We start from the raw sequence: 12899 nt of genomic DNA on the forward strand, positions 1-12899 counted from the left end.
GGCAGATAATTGTGGAATAAAATGACTTGTGATTATTTTTGGATGTTCATCTCTGAGACTATAACGTGTGGTGTGTGTCTTTATTGTGGGGTCACAGTACAGAGTAGTTGATTAATTATTAAGATTGGGTGTTATTAAGGGAAATGGAACTCGTGACAACCCGGATCCCCGACCCCGGATTTGGGGGTGTTACAAGCTCAGTTTCTTCTGGAAAGTGGATTTATCAGAGGGACTATTGATAAAACCTTGTTTTATCTCAACCATGGAAAGGACTTCCGTTTGGTGCAGATATATGTTGATGATATCATTTTTGGCTCTATAAATGACAGACTTTGTAAAAAAATTGGCAAGCTAATGCAGTCAAGATATCAAATGAGTATTGAAGGGAGAACTTAGCTATTTTCTAGGCCTTCAAGTCAAGCAGAATGAAGAAGGAACTTTTATTTGTCAATAAGTACACCATAAATTTGTTAAAGAAATTTGGAATGCAAGACTGTTCATGTGCATCCACTCCTATGGCTCCACTACAACAAAATTGGATAAGGATACTGGTACATCAATAGATATTACTGATTACAGAGGTATGATTGGCTCACTACTCTATCTAACTGCAAGTAGACCTGATATCATGTATGCTACCTGTCTTTGTGCAAGATTTCAAGCAGATCCAAGAGAACCTCACTTAACAGCTGTAAAAAGAATTTTCAAGTACCTTAAGGGTACAGCTGATCTAGGATTGTGGTATCCTAGGGAATCAGACTTTAAGCTAATAGGTTACTCAAATGCAGATTTTACAGGATGCAAAATTGACAGGAAAAGCACAAGTGGAAGCTGCCAATTTCTTGGAGACAGGTTGATTTCTTGGTTTAGCAAGAAACAAAAGTCGATTTCCACAACAACTGTAGAAGTTGAATACATTGCTGCAGGAAGTTGTTGTGCACAGATTCTTTGGATGAAGAATCAGTTACTGGATTATGGGTTAACATATTCTAAAATCCCTATTTACTGTGATAATCAAAGTGCTATTGCTATGACAGATAATCCAGTTCAACACTCAATGACAAAGCACATCAGCATAAGGTACCACTTCATAAGGGAACATGTGGATGAAGGTACAGTGGAATTGCATTTTGTTCCAACAAATCAACAACTAGCAGATATCTTCACAAAACCACTGTGTGAGGCTACTTTTACAAGATTGGTAAATGAACTTGGAATGGTTTCGGGTTCTTTCTCTAAATCTGCTTAGTTTAAGTTATGATATATCAGACTTTATGATCAGTATTTAAAGATATTACTATCTTTGTGTATTCTGTGCTTAATTTGAACTTTTCTAAGTGCTGATTATTGTCTGATGTGAATTTCTAAACTCTGATAGTGATATGAATGTTTCTGTGACTATTTAATCCAATGAGGATAACTGTGCTAGATGCTGACCTAGTAGTCTTTAATATACTAATGATCCCATGTTTGAAGTAATTGTTTATGTGGAAATCTTTTAACACAAGCAAATTATGATACTGAGCTTGGTTAGGTTTACTTTGTGTATCTTATTACTAAGTCTAAAACTAGAATAGTGCTTCTTATCTGTTAAGTTCTGATGTTAGTAAATCTGATGGATGTACTAAGTGCTGATAAGCCTCACTTATAAAAAGAAAAAGATAATAAATAAATATCAGGTACTCCTTTGAAATACTCTGATAACAGCATAAATTCTGATAAGCAGTCGTGACTCACTTACACTGAGAAGTCACTGTAAAAAGGAATTTTAAAAGATGCATAAAATGAGCACAAAACAGTTGAGGTAGACTCATGCATGAACTCATTCTATAGTAGACTTCAGAATAATGAAAGATTTTGAGCAAAGTTCTTAGTTATGCCTTATTTCTAAGATGTACTGAAGTGAATCAGACTTTACTCTTTGTCTGGTACTTAGCTTATTGCACACATTTACACTCCATATGCATGATGAAAATTACTGTGGTGATAAATGTTGTTTCAGATGAACAGTTTAAGTGTCAGTTGCATAAATTCTGAGGACAAGTTCTGATGGAAGTTCTGATGATTAAGTTCTGATGTACTCATATCAGTTTTTGTGTGAAGAATTACGGAAATAAACATTCACTTTTCGAGTTAAGAAGCCATATTCTGATGACTTTTAAATTCTGATAATAATCAAGTTCTGATGCTGACGTGGCAATATTTATTTACTTGGTTTATTTTTGGTCATTACTTGAACGGTCATATTTTTACAGAATATTGGTTTATGTGAGATAAAGCAGTAATAATCATTTGTTTAGTGGGAACAGTTTTTTTTAAAAACTGAACGTGCAATGTAATTCTTACTTATTTACCGTGCCCATTAACTTTTGCCCTAACTGCTGTATGGCTGACTCCACTTCTCATTAACTGCTGTCACGTGGGGTGTCTAAGTAAAAGAGATAAAAGATTTTCAAATCTTTTATTTTCATTTTTATTCTACTCACTCTCTCTCTTTTCTTATTCTCTCTCACATTTTCTAACGGTTTTCTATACAGAAATTTCATCAAACACCTTTCAGAAAAACTAATTTCTCACTTATTTTTATGGCGCCCAAGGATTTAATTGTTAATGGAGCCAAGTTTGTACCAAATAACTATGCTGTAATCTTGAATAAGGCTGAAGCTCCATCAGATCTGCACTTTGTGCAAGATTTATTAGCCAATACTGAGATTGGGTATGCTTTGACCCATCCTCAAACTATTTCAAGCGAACAATTGCTGACATTTTGGCGAACTGGGCTTTTTGATAATGGTGGTGCTACTGGTACTCCAAGCATTGTTTTCACATCAGGATATGTCGAGCATGTGGTTATTCCTGGAACAGTTCGTAAAGCTCTCCATTTACCTGAAGGTTGCACATTCTCAATAGTGGAGGATCCTGTCTTACAGCAGCTTATGGCCAGTCTGGGCTATGAGAAAAGTTTGGGAAAGCTGGGTCAACTGAAAAGATCTAATATCAGAAAGGAATGGAGCTTTTTCTTTGATTGTATCACAAAGGCATTCGCCAATAAATGCTCCAAATTTGATGTTATTCCCATCATGAGTCAGCAAATCGGGTATGCCCTTATTCATCAAACTCATTTTGATTTTGCAAGTGTTGTGCTAGGTTTCATAGGGGATAAGATGGCAAAGGATAGGAATGTAGTATACTTTTCTAGATTCTGTCAGCTTATATATACTTTTTGTTGTGCTGATGAACCCCAACCTGCCAGTGATTTAATTCTTCCCTTTAATCTTGCAAAAAGGGCTTTTAATGATTTGTTAAATGCTGCTAATAAGAAATAAAAGCTGAGACCCTTACAGATTCCTCAGTCAGTAAAACAAATCTTGGTAAATGCTGATCCACAAACATACACATCTGTTTACCCTGATGTCCAACCCACCAACATATCACAGCCAACACAACAGCCATCAAAGCATACCATCTCTCACCAACCTCAAACTTCTCAACCTCAACTAACTCAACCCTCCATCAGGACATATTACAAACCAACACAGTCATCTCAACCTCAACCTTCAGCACATCCAGTGAAGCCTTCATCTTCAAAACCCAAGAGGACTAAGATAGTACCTCAGTCTCAACAGAAGAGAAGGAGAATTGTTCTAAGAGATGAGTCAGAAAATGAGGAACAAGTTCCAATATCAGAACCTGTTATTGTAGAAGCTGAGAAGATCTTTTCTCAGAAAGATACTGAAACTGGGAGTTCTAGGCCCCTCAAAAGGCTTAGAAAGCTAAATTCTGATGATGAAGCTCCCAAAGTCTGAACTTCAGCAAAGAGACTTAAGAAGCAAAGAGCCAGGAGGGCTGTAAGTGAATCGTCACACTCTGAAGAAGTTCTGGAAGAAGCAGCTAAGGAAGGGGGTCAGGAATCTCTGATCCCAACAGAACCTATAGTAATTAAATTACTTCCCACAGCTGAATCAGACTTTACTCAAGCTCAAAAGTCTCATATTCAAGAGTAAGAGGATATTCCAGAGCAAGTGCCTACACCTCCTTTGTCCTATCATTAATCCAGTACATGTTGAAGACCCGGGTACAAGTGCTGAAATAGATATACATAACTTGATTGTGCCTGAGGTTCTGTACTTGGAAGCTCCATCAACTCAACTCACTCCACCAACAACACAACTTTTGGATGCTGATTGCAATGCAGAAATTCCATCAACACCAGTTTTGAATCTAGACGATGAAGATCAGATTTTAGGTGGGCATCAAAATTTGGATGTTGATCAGAACTTAGTTGTAGATCAGAATTTAGAGGATGATGTTGAAGCCTCTATAGCCTCACATACTGTTATTTTATCAGAGGATGCTGATACTGCAGGCTCTGTAAGTTCTGATGCTGACAATGCTGAAATTACTAGTGAAGCTGCTACAAATGTAGATGCTGATGCAGCTGGTCCTTCAGGACATGCACCTCAACAAACAGTTAACAAAGCTGATTTGATCAAGAAGTTTGTTAGAGAGGATGCACAAGTACCTTGGAGTGAAACTCCTAGAGGAAAGGAGTGGACTAAGGAATGGAACACAGTTAGTTTTGTTCCTACTAAAATAATTCTTGCTGAGCACCTGGCTAAGGCTGATGAAATGCTGATAAATGATGATTTTAAGGCACAGCTGAGAGTTACTGCATTGAGTACAAGGCACCTTCAAGGTCAACACTCAATAATGACAAGGTGAATAAAATTTAAGAATCTCTGATCCAGCAAGATATGAATATAAAATTGGAAAATAACAGATTTTTCAAGCCAGCCTTTGACCAAATTGGGTATATTGAAAAGAATCAGGAGAAGCAACAAGATCAAATTTTTGAAATTCTAAAGATTCAAGCTTCTCAGCAAACTCAACTCAATGAGATCCAATCCTCAGTGGAATTGTTTGTCTCTCTTCTTTTACCTGCTGATGCCAAAAAGGGGGAGAAAGTGATTAAGTCCAAATACAAATCTATTCAACCACTGAAGGGTAAGGATGATGGAAATGATGACCAGGGAAACTCTGGAATGGGTAGAGGTCATGGTCAAGGTAAAGGTTCTTCATTAAGGACAACTGAAATTTCTACACAAAGAACAAGTTCTGATGCTGGGAGAAGAATAAGTTCTGATACTGGTAAAAGGATAAGTTCTACTGGACATCTGGAGCTTGATGAAGAAATTTCAAAGAGATTATTTCTCGAAGAAAATCCAGGAATGGACTTTGAAAGTCTAAAGGAAGAAGAAGCTAGACTTAAAGCAGAAAATGTCAACTCCAAGTCTAAAGCTTCTGTTGTTGAAAAGAAACTTCCAAAACCTAAGGGTATTGTGATTAAGGAGAGGACAAATTCTGAGGCAACCAAAGCCAAATCATAAGTGGAGGTAGATCCAAGATCCAAGGGCAAAGAAAAAATAGGTGAACCTGTAAAGGTATATATGCCAGTCATGGATCTGGAAGAAAAATCTGATGAAGATGCTAGTCTGATTTTGAAGAAAAAGGATATTCAAACAACCTCTGACAGAGCTCAAGTTGTTCAAGATCAGGACTTAGTAAATTCTGATATGACAGTGAAGCAAGCAACCTCTGACATAGCTCAAGTTGGCTTGATATCAGAAGATAAGGAAAAGGAAACCTCTGACATTGCTCATGTTAAACCTTCAAAGATGCTACTACCAGGATTCACCAAAGCTCAACAGACTCAACCTTTGAAGACTACATCAAGTGGTTTTGAAGCAAGAGTTGTTACAGGAAAGGAAGCAAGAGACAAATCAGGATTGGGTAGTTCTAAAGAGAAGAGAGTAAATAATACTACCAATTATCCAACTTCCTTGAGTGAACCAGGAGTAGGAGCAACTCCTGAAAGATTGAATCAACTTCAATCTGTACAAATGGTTTACCACTCTATTTTGAAAGAAGATGTTATATTATACTTTATGACAGATGGGAGGGTATTCCAGATCAGGGAGAATGCTATTCCATTGAAGTATTTTGAAGAACTGGAACATGTTCTATTTCTACTTCAAGTGAAAAACATATCAACATATGATGTTGCAGGTTATTTAAAATCAAATATTCAAAGACAGAAGAAGCTTTACTCTGTAAAGTCTGAAAGCCCATAATGTCCTAAGTACAGATCTCACAGTGGAGAAATTGTTGAAATGAAGCCTAATACTGCTAAAATCATTACTACATTTTCTGGTATTAAGGGACTTGAATTCAATCTAGATTCTGATAAAGCCTATATCATCAGACTAGATCAGGATATAAGGAAAGCTAAAATAAATGATCTCAGGGCTGCTATTTTTCAAACTGGTAAAGATACAGTTGAACTGAAAAATGCTAAGAGGAGATGGTCAATGAACTTGAATATGCTGAGAGATGTCTGTTGAAGAACTATCTCAGAACAACTCCTGACATCAAAAAGATCATAAATTGAAGCCAAGTAAAAGATCTACAACTGCTTAAATTCTGAAGTGTATACAGACTGAAGCTGATATCAGACTTTAAGGATGGTAAAGCTACAAGGACTGTAAGTTTTAGTTATCTAGTCAAATTCTTAGGCATTTGTACTTAATGTTTTTGACATCATCAAATATCTGTTAAACTTGTATATTATGCTAATTTACAAGTTGGGGGAGATTGTTAGATATATTTGTGATGTTATGTCTAATATGATTTGTGTTTAGTTTTCAGATCTTACTTAACATGACAAATCAATACTTAACTGGAAATCAATACTTATACTGAAGTCAAGACTTAAGATATCAGAACTTAAGTTGTCAGAACTTAAGTTATCATGAGATATTTATCAGGAGATGTTCAGATAAGGAAGGCGATCGATTGAAAGGAAAGAAGATCAAGACAAACATAAGAAGAGATATGCATGGAGAAGAAATCTATGAAGAATAGAATACTTGGAAGAAAAGATAACTAGTTGATATATATTAGGAAGCAGAATTATATTCAATATCAATTAGAAGATTGTCTTGTAACTGTGTAGTATATAAACACAGACATAGGGTTTACACTATATGTGTTATCTTAATCGAGATTATTATTCATTGTAACCCTAGCAGCTCTCGTGATATTTGTTCATCACTGAGAGAGAACAGTTCTTTGTAACGGAGTTTATTGTGTTGAATAAAATCTGTATCCTGTTACTTGAGTTCTTATATTCGATTTGATTGTAGTAAACACTGTATTTAACCCCCTTCTACAGTGTGTGTGACTTACCAAAGAAGCATTGCCATTTCCATGCTAGTATGAAGATATTCAAAGATGCTGGAATAGAGTAATGAAGCAGCATAGTATTAGACTTGATAGGTTTTGTTTTATTATCTTGTCTTATTACTTTGTAATCTTAGTGATATATAAACCAAGAAGTAGCAAATAGAACAACAAGAACAAGACTAAGAATATTATCTCAGAGAAACAATTGTAAGCTACATCCTTAGCATTTCTCTGTAAAATTAGTTGTTCATATTTGTAAGCAGCTGTGAGCTAATCTTGCTACACAGAGTTCTCTTGATATAATATATATCTCCGATGGATACATTCAAATCCACCAGAAAGTTTTTAAAGACTTGTGTTTTTAATTACTTGTGTTTTGATTTTACTAACTTCTTATTCCACACTTTGCAAATCAAACACTTATATATTATTAAGATAGAACATTTTATATTTTTTTTTGAAAAAGGTTCAAGAATTCCATTCAACCACCCTTCTCTAATTCTTGTTGCATTGTTAGGGTCTAACAATTGGTATCAGAGCAAGCTCTTGAAGAACAAAGAGTTTAAAGATCACAACAAACAACAAGATGAACAAGAAGAATGTAGGAGTCAAGATTCCTTTTCTGGACAAAGATAATTACCATCACTGGAAGGTAAAAATGCATCTTCACTTACTTTCTCAAGATGAGGCTTATGTAGATTGCAAAGAGAGAGGCCCTCATGTACCAATGAGAGCTGCAACTGGAAATGAGCCATCAGTTTCCAAGCCAAGGCATGAATGGTCAGATCCTGATATTGAACAAGTTAGGAAGGATAAGAAGGCCATGAATATTCTGTTTAATGGAGTTGATGGTGATATGTTTGACAACATCATCAATTGCAAAACTGCCAAGGAAGTTTGGGATATAATACAGATTATCTGTGATGGCACTGAACAAGTCAGGCAAAATAAGATGCAGCTGTTAATTCAGCAATATGAGCACTTTCATAGTGAAGATAGTGAGTCTCTCACTGACATTTTTAGTAGATTTCAAAAAATACTAAATGCTCTGAAGTTGCATGGAAGGGTCTATCAGACAAAAGACTCCACTCTTAAGTTCCTTAGATCTCTTCCAAAGGAATGGAAACCTATGACAGTCTCATTGAGAAACTCTCAAGATTACAAGGAGTTTACTTTGGAGAGACTGTATGGAATCCTGAAAACTTATGAGCTTGAAATAGAGCAAGATGAGAGGATGGAGAGAGGAAAGAAGGAAGGAGGATCCATTACACTAGTTGCTAAGTTAGAGTAAGAGAAGGAGATGAAGATGGAAGTTGTTGAATCAGCTTCAAAGGTCTGTGAAAATAAGGGCAAGGGGCTGGTAGCAGAAAATGAAGATTCTTTGAGCCAAGATGATATGGAGGATATTGATGAACATCTTGCATTTCTTTCCAGAAGATTTGACAAGCTCAAGTTCAAGAAGAACTTTGGAGCAGCTAAGCTAAATAGAAACATGGTGGATAAATCAAAATTCAAATGTTTTAAATGTGGCTTAGCAGGGCACTTTGCAAGTGAGTATAGAAAGTCAGATTCCAGCAAAAAGAAGTTTGAGCCTATGGATTATAAACATAAATACTTTGAGTTGCTCAAAAAAAAGGAAAGGGCTTTCATTACACAAGAAAATGACTGGGCAACAGATGGTCTGGATGAGGATGAAGATGTCAGCTATGTCAATCTAGCCCTAATGGCCAAGTCTGATGAAATAGAGACAAGTTCTTCAAGTAATCAGGTAATCACCACTAACCTTGCATATTTATCTAAAGCCGAGTGTAATGATGCAATAAATGACATGTCTACAGAATTATATCATTTGCGTGTTACACTTAAGTCTCTTACTAAGGAAAATGCTAAAATCAAAGAAAATAATTTGTTTTTAAGTGAGAGGAATAATGTGCTAGAGTCTCAGTTTATTTAATTTGAAAAATTGAGAATTGAGTGTAAAATTGCTAAGGATGAACTAACTGAGTCCTTGAAGAAAGAAGAGATCTTGAAGAAGCAGCTTGAACGAGAACATGAGGTGATTAAGGCATGGAAAACATCTAGAGATGTTCATGCTCAAATCACCAAAGTTCAAGGTATTGAGTCCTTTTGTGATGCAGCCTGGAAGAAGAATAAGGAGAAGCTGGAATCCAATTTGGTTGAAGGATTGCTAACAGATGTAGACTCGACGGATGATGAGGGTCATCCGTCGAATAACAAAAAGGGTTATCCGTCGAGTGATATAAATCCTCATCCGTCGACTGTGAGCGAACCTGTGAGTAAAGCCAAACTTGCCAAGTTAAATGAGAAATATGGATCAGTTTCCAAGAATTTTGTTCCAGGAGAATCCAGTCAAGTGAAGAAGGAGAAAAAGGCTAATGTTGGTCATATGACTGTCAAGCAATTGAGTGACAGACTGGAAAAGATTGAGGTTAAAATAGAGGCTAAAAAGAAAAATAATAGAAATGGTAAAGTAGGAATTAACAAGCATAACAACTACACACCTGATAAATATGCTCCTAGAAAAATATGTGTCAAGTGTGGTAGTGTAAATCATTTGTCTGTTAATTGCAAAACTGCCATGCCTACTCCCATATATGTGCCACCTCATTTTGCCAACATAAATGTCATGCCTTCTATGCCTATGAATTCTATGTCTACACAGAATATGAATGCACAGTTTGCTAATATGCCATTTGCACCTAATCCTTATTATGGTGCATTTAGTATGCCACAAATTCCATTTAGCATGCCTTACTGGAATAACATGTTTACTATTAGTATGCCATTTCCTGTTAATCAAAATATGCATGATAATTCTGCTATAATGAATGGTTTCAAAGGTCCAACTCAAATGACTAAGGATGAATCTGATATCCCCAAGTCAAATGAGATCAAACCTAAGAAACAGAAAAAGAAAGCTAATAAGGCAGGACCCAAGGAAACTTGGGTATCAAAATCAACTTGATTTGATTTTGATGTGTGCAGGGAAACAGAAAGAATCTATGGTACTTGGAAAGTGGCTGTTCAAGACACATGACTGGTGATTCTACCCTGCTCACAGAGTTCAAGGAGAGAGTTGGCCCAAGTATTACTTTTGGAGATGACAACAAGGGTTATACTATGGGATATGGCTTGATTTCAAAAGACAATGTCATCATTGAGGAGGTTGCCTTAGTGGATGGTGTTAAGCATAATTTGTTAAGTATCAGCCAGCTATGTGATAAAGGCAATTCAGTAAACTTCAGCTCTGAAGCATGTGTTGTGACAAACAAAAGGAGCAACAAAGTGGTTCTCACTGGAGTGAGAAAAGGAAATGTGTACTAGCTGACTTCAACTCATCAAATGCAGAATCTGTTACTTGTCTTCTCAGCAAAGCAAGTCAGGGTGAAAGTTAGTTATGGCACAAGAAGCTATCCCATTTAAACTTCAAGACCATGAATGAACTTGTAAAGAAAGAACTGGTTAGAGGTATTCCTCAAGTGGAGTTTTCTAAGGATGGATTTTGTGATGCCTGCCAAAAAGGAAAGCAGATCAAAGCATCATTCAGAAAGAAGCTTGATTCAATAATTGAAGAACCTTTGCAACTGCTACACATGGATTTGTTTGGACCAGTCAATGTGTTGTCCATCTCAAGGAAAAGTTTTTTCCTAGTAATTGTAGATGATTTCTCATAGTTCTCTTGGACATATTTCCTAAAGTCTAAAGATGAGGCTAGTGAAATCATCATCAATCACATAAGGCAAGTCAATAATCATCCTGATTTCAAAGTTAGAAGAATCAGGAGTGACAATGGAACTGAGTTCAAGAATTCTGTCATGAGAGCATTTTGTGAAGAAAATGGGATTTTGCATGAGTTTTCAGCAGCAAGAACTCCACAACAAAATGGAGTAGTAGAAAGGAAGAACAGATCACTTATTGAAGCTGCAAGGATAATGCTTGAACAGTCTAAGTTACCAACATATTTCTGGGCTGAAGCTGTAAATACTGCATGCTACACTCAGAATATTTCTCCGGTTAATCAAGCAAAATGCATGACTCCCTATCAATTGTTCAAGAACAAGAAGCCAGCTCTAAATTTTCTTCATGTCTTTGGCTGTAAATGTTATATCTTGAGAAATCAAACTGATCAAAATGAGAAGTTTGATGCTAAAACAAATGAAGGAATTTTTGTTGGATATGTTGTTGGTAAAGCATATAGAGTCTACAATCTAAGAACCAACATTGTTATGGAATCAATACATGTTGTGTTTGATGATAAAAAGATTGAAGGACTGCAAGATGGAGATTACCATGAGAGCCTCAAATTTGACAATGTGGAGATGGTTAGTGATGACAGTGATGATGAAAGTGATCAAGAAATAGTATCAAAGGATATTGCAGAAAAATCCACTACCAATGAAGCAAAAAATTCAACATCTGTCGAGTTGCATAATGCTTCATCCGTCGGGAGACAATCTGCTTTATCCGTCGGGAGACAACCAGCTTCATCCGTCGGTACTCAAAATTCACCATCCGTCGGGTCATCAAAAGAAGCCGGAGGTCAGAATAGATCACTTACAGAAAGTTCCCATTTCTCAAATCAAAGATCCATTAACTCAGGGGAGTTTCTAATAATCTAAACTCAATCACACATCAAGACAACAATGAGGCCTCTTCATCTAGAACTAATCTACCTCAACAAAGGAAATGGACAAAGGATCATCCATTTGAGCTCATCATTGGTGATGTATCTTCTAGAGTTTAAACAAGGAGAGAAACTCAAGAAGAATGTCTATATAGCAGCTTTCTTTCTAAGGAAGAACCAAAGAAGGTAGAAGAAGCTTTGTTTGATCCTGATTGGATTTTAGCTATGCAGGAGGAGCTAAACCAATTTGAGAGGAATAAGGTATGGAAGCTGGTGCCCAAGCCTAAAGGAAAGAATCCAATAGACACCAAATGGGTATTTAGAAACAAGATGGATGAAAATGGCATAATAGTCAGGAACAAAGCTAGATTGGTTGCTAAGGGCTATTGTCAACAAGAAGGAATAGATTTTGATGAAACATTTGCTCCTGTTGCAAGACTTGAAGCCATCAGAATCTTCTTGGCCTATGCAACCCATGCCAATTTCAAAGTCTATCAAATGGATGTCAAAAGTGCCTTTCTGAATGGAGATTTGGAGGAGGAAGTCTATGTCAGTCAGCCTCCTGGTTTTGAAGATCCAAACTTTACAGAATATGTTTACTATCTTTTGAAAGCACTTTATGGACTGAAGCAAGCACCTAGAGCCTGGTATGACACTTTGTCAAAGTTTCTTTTAGAGAATCACTTCACTAGAGGTACTGTAGACAAAACTCTTTTCTTTAGAAATGTTAATGCCTCTAGTATACTTGTTCAAATTTATGTAGATGACATTATTTTTGGCTCTACGGATGAAAAACTTTGCAAAAAGTTTGCCAAATTGATGCAAAGTAAGTATGAAATGAGTATGATGGGAGACTAACTTACTTTATTAGTTTGCAAGTTAAGCAAGTTAGTGATGGAATATTCATTAGTCAAACTAAATACATTTATGATCTTTTAAAGAAGTTTGATCTAATGGATTGCACATCTGCAAAAACTCCCACGGCCACTGCAACTAAGCTTGAATTAAACAC

This window comes from Apium graveolens, chromosome 8 (assembly GCF_009905375.1).
Source record: "Apium graveolens cultivar Ventura chromosome 8, ASM990537v1, whole genome shotgun sequence".
NCBI lineage: Eukaryota > Viridiplantae > Streptophyta > Magnoliopsida > Apiales > Apiaceae > Apium > Apium graveolens.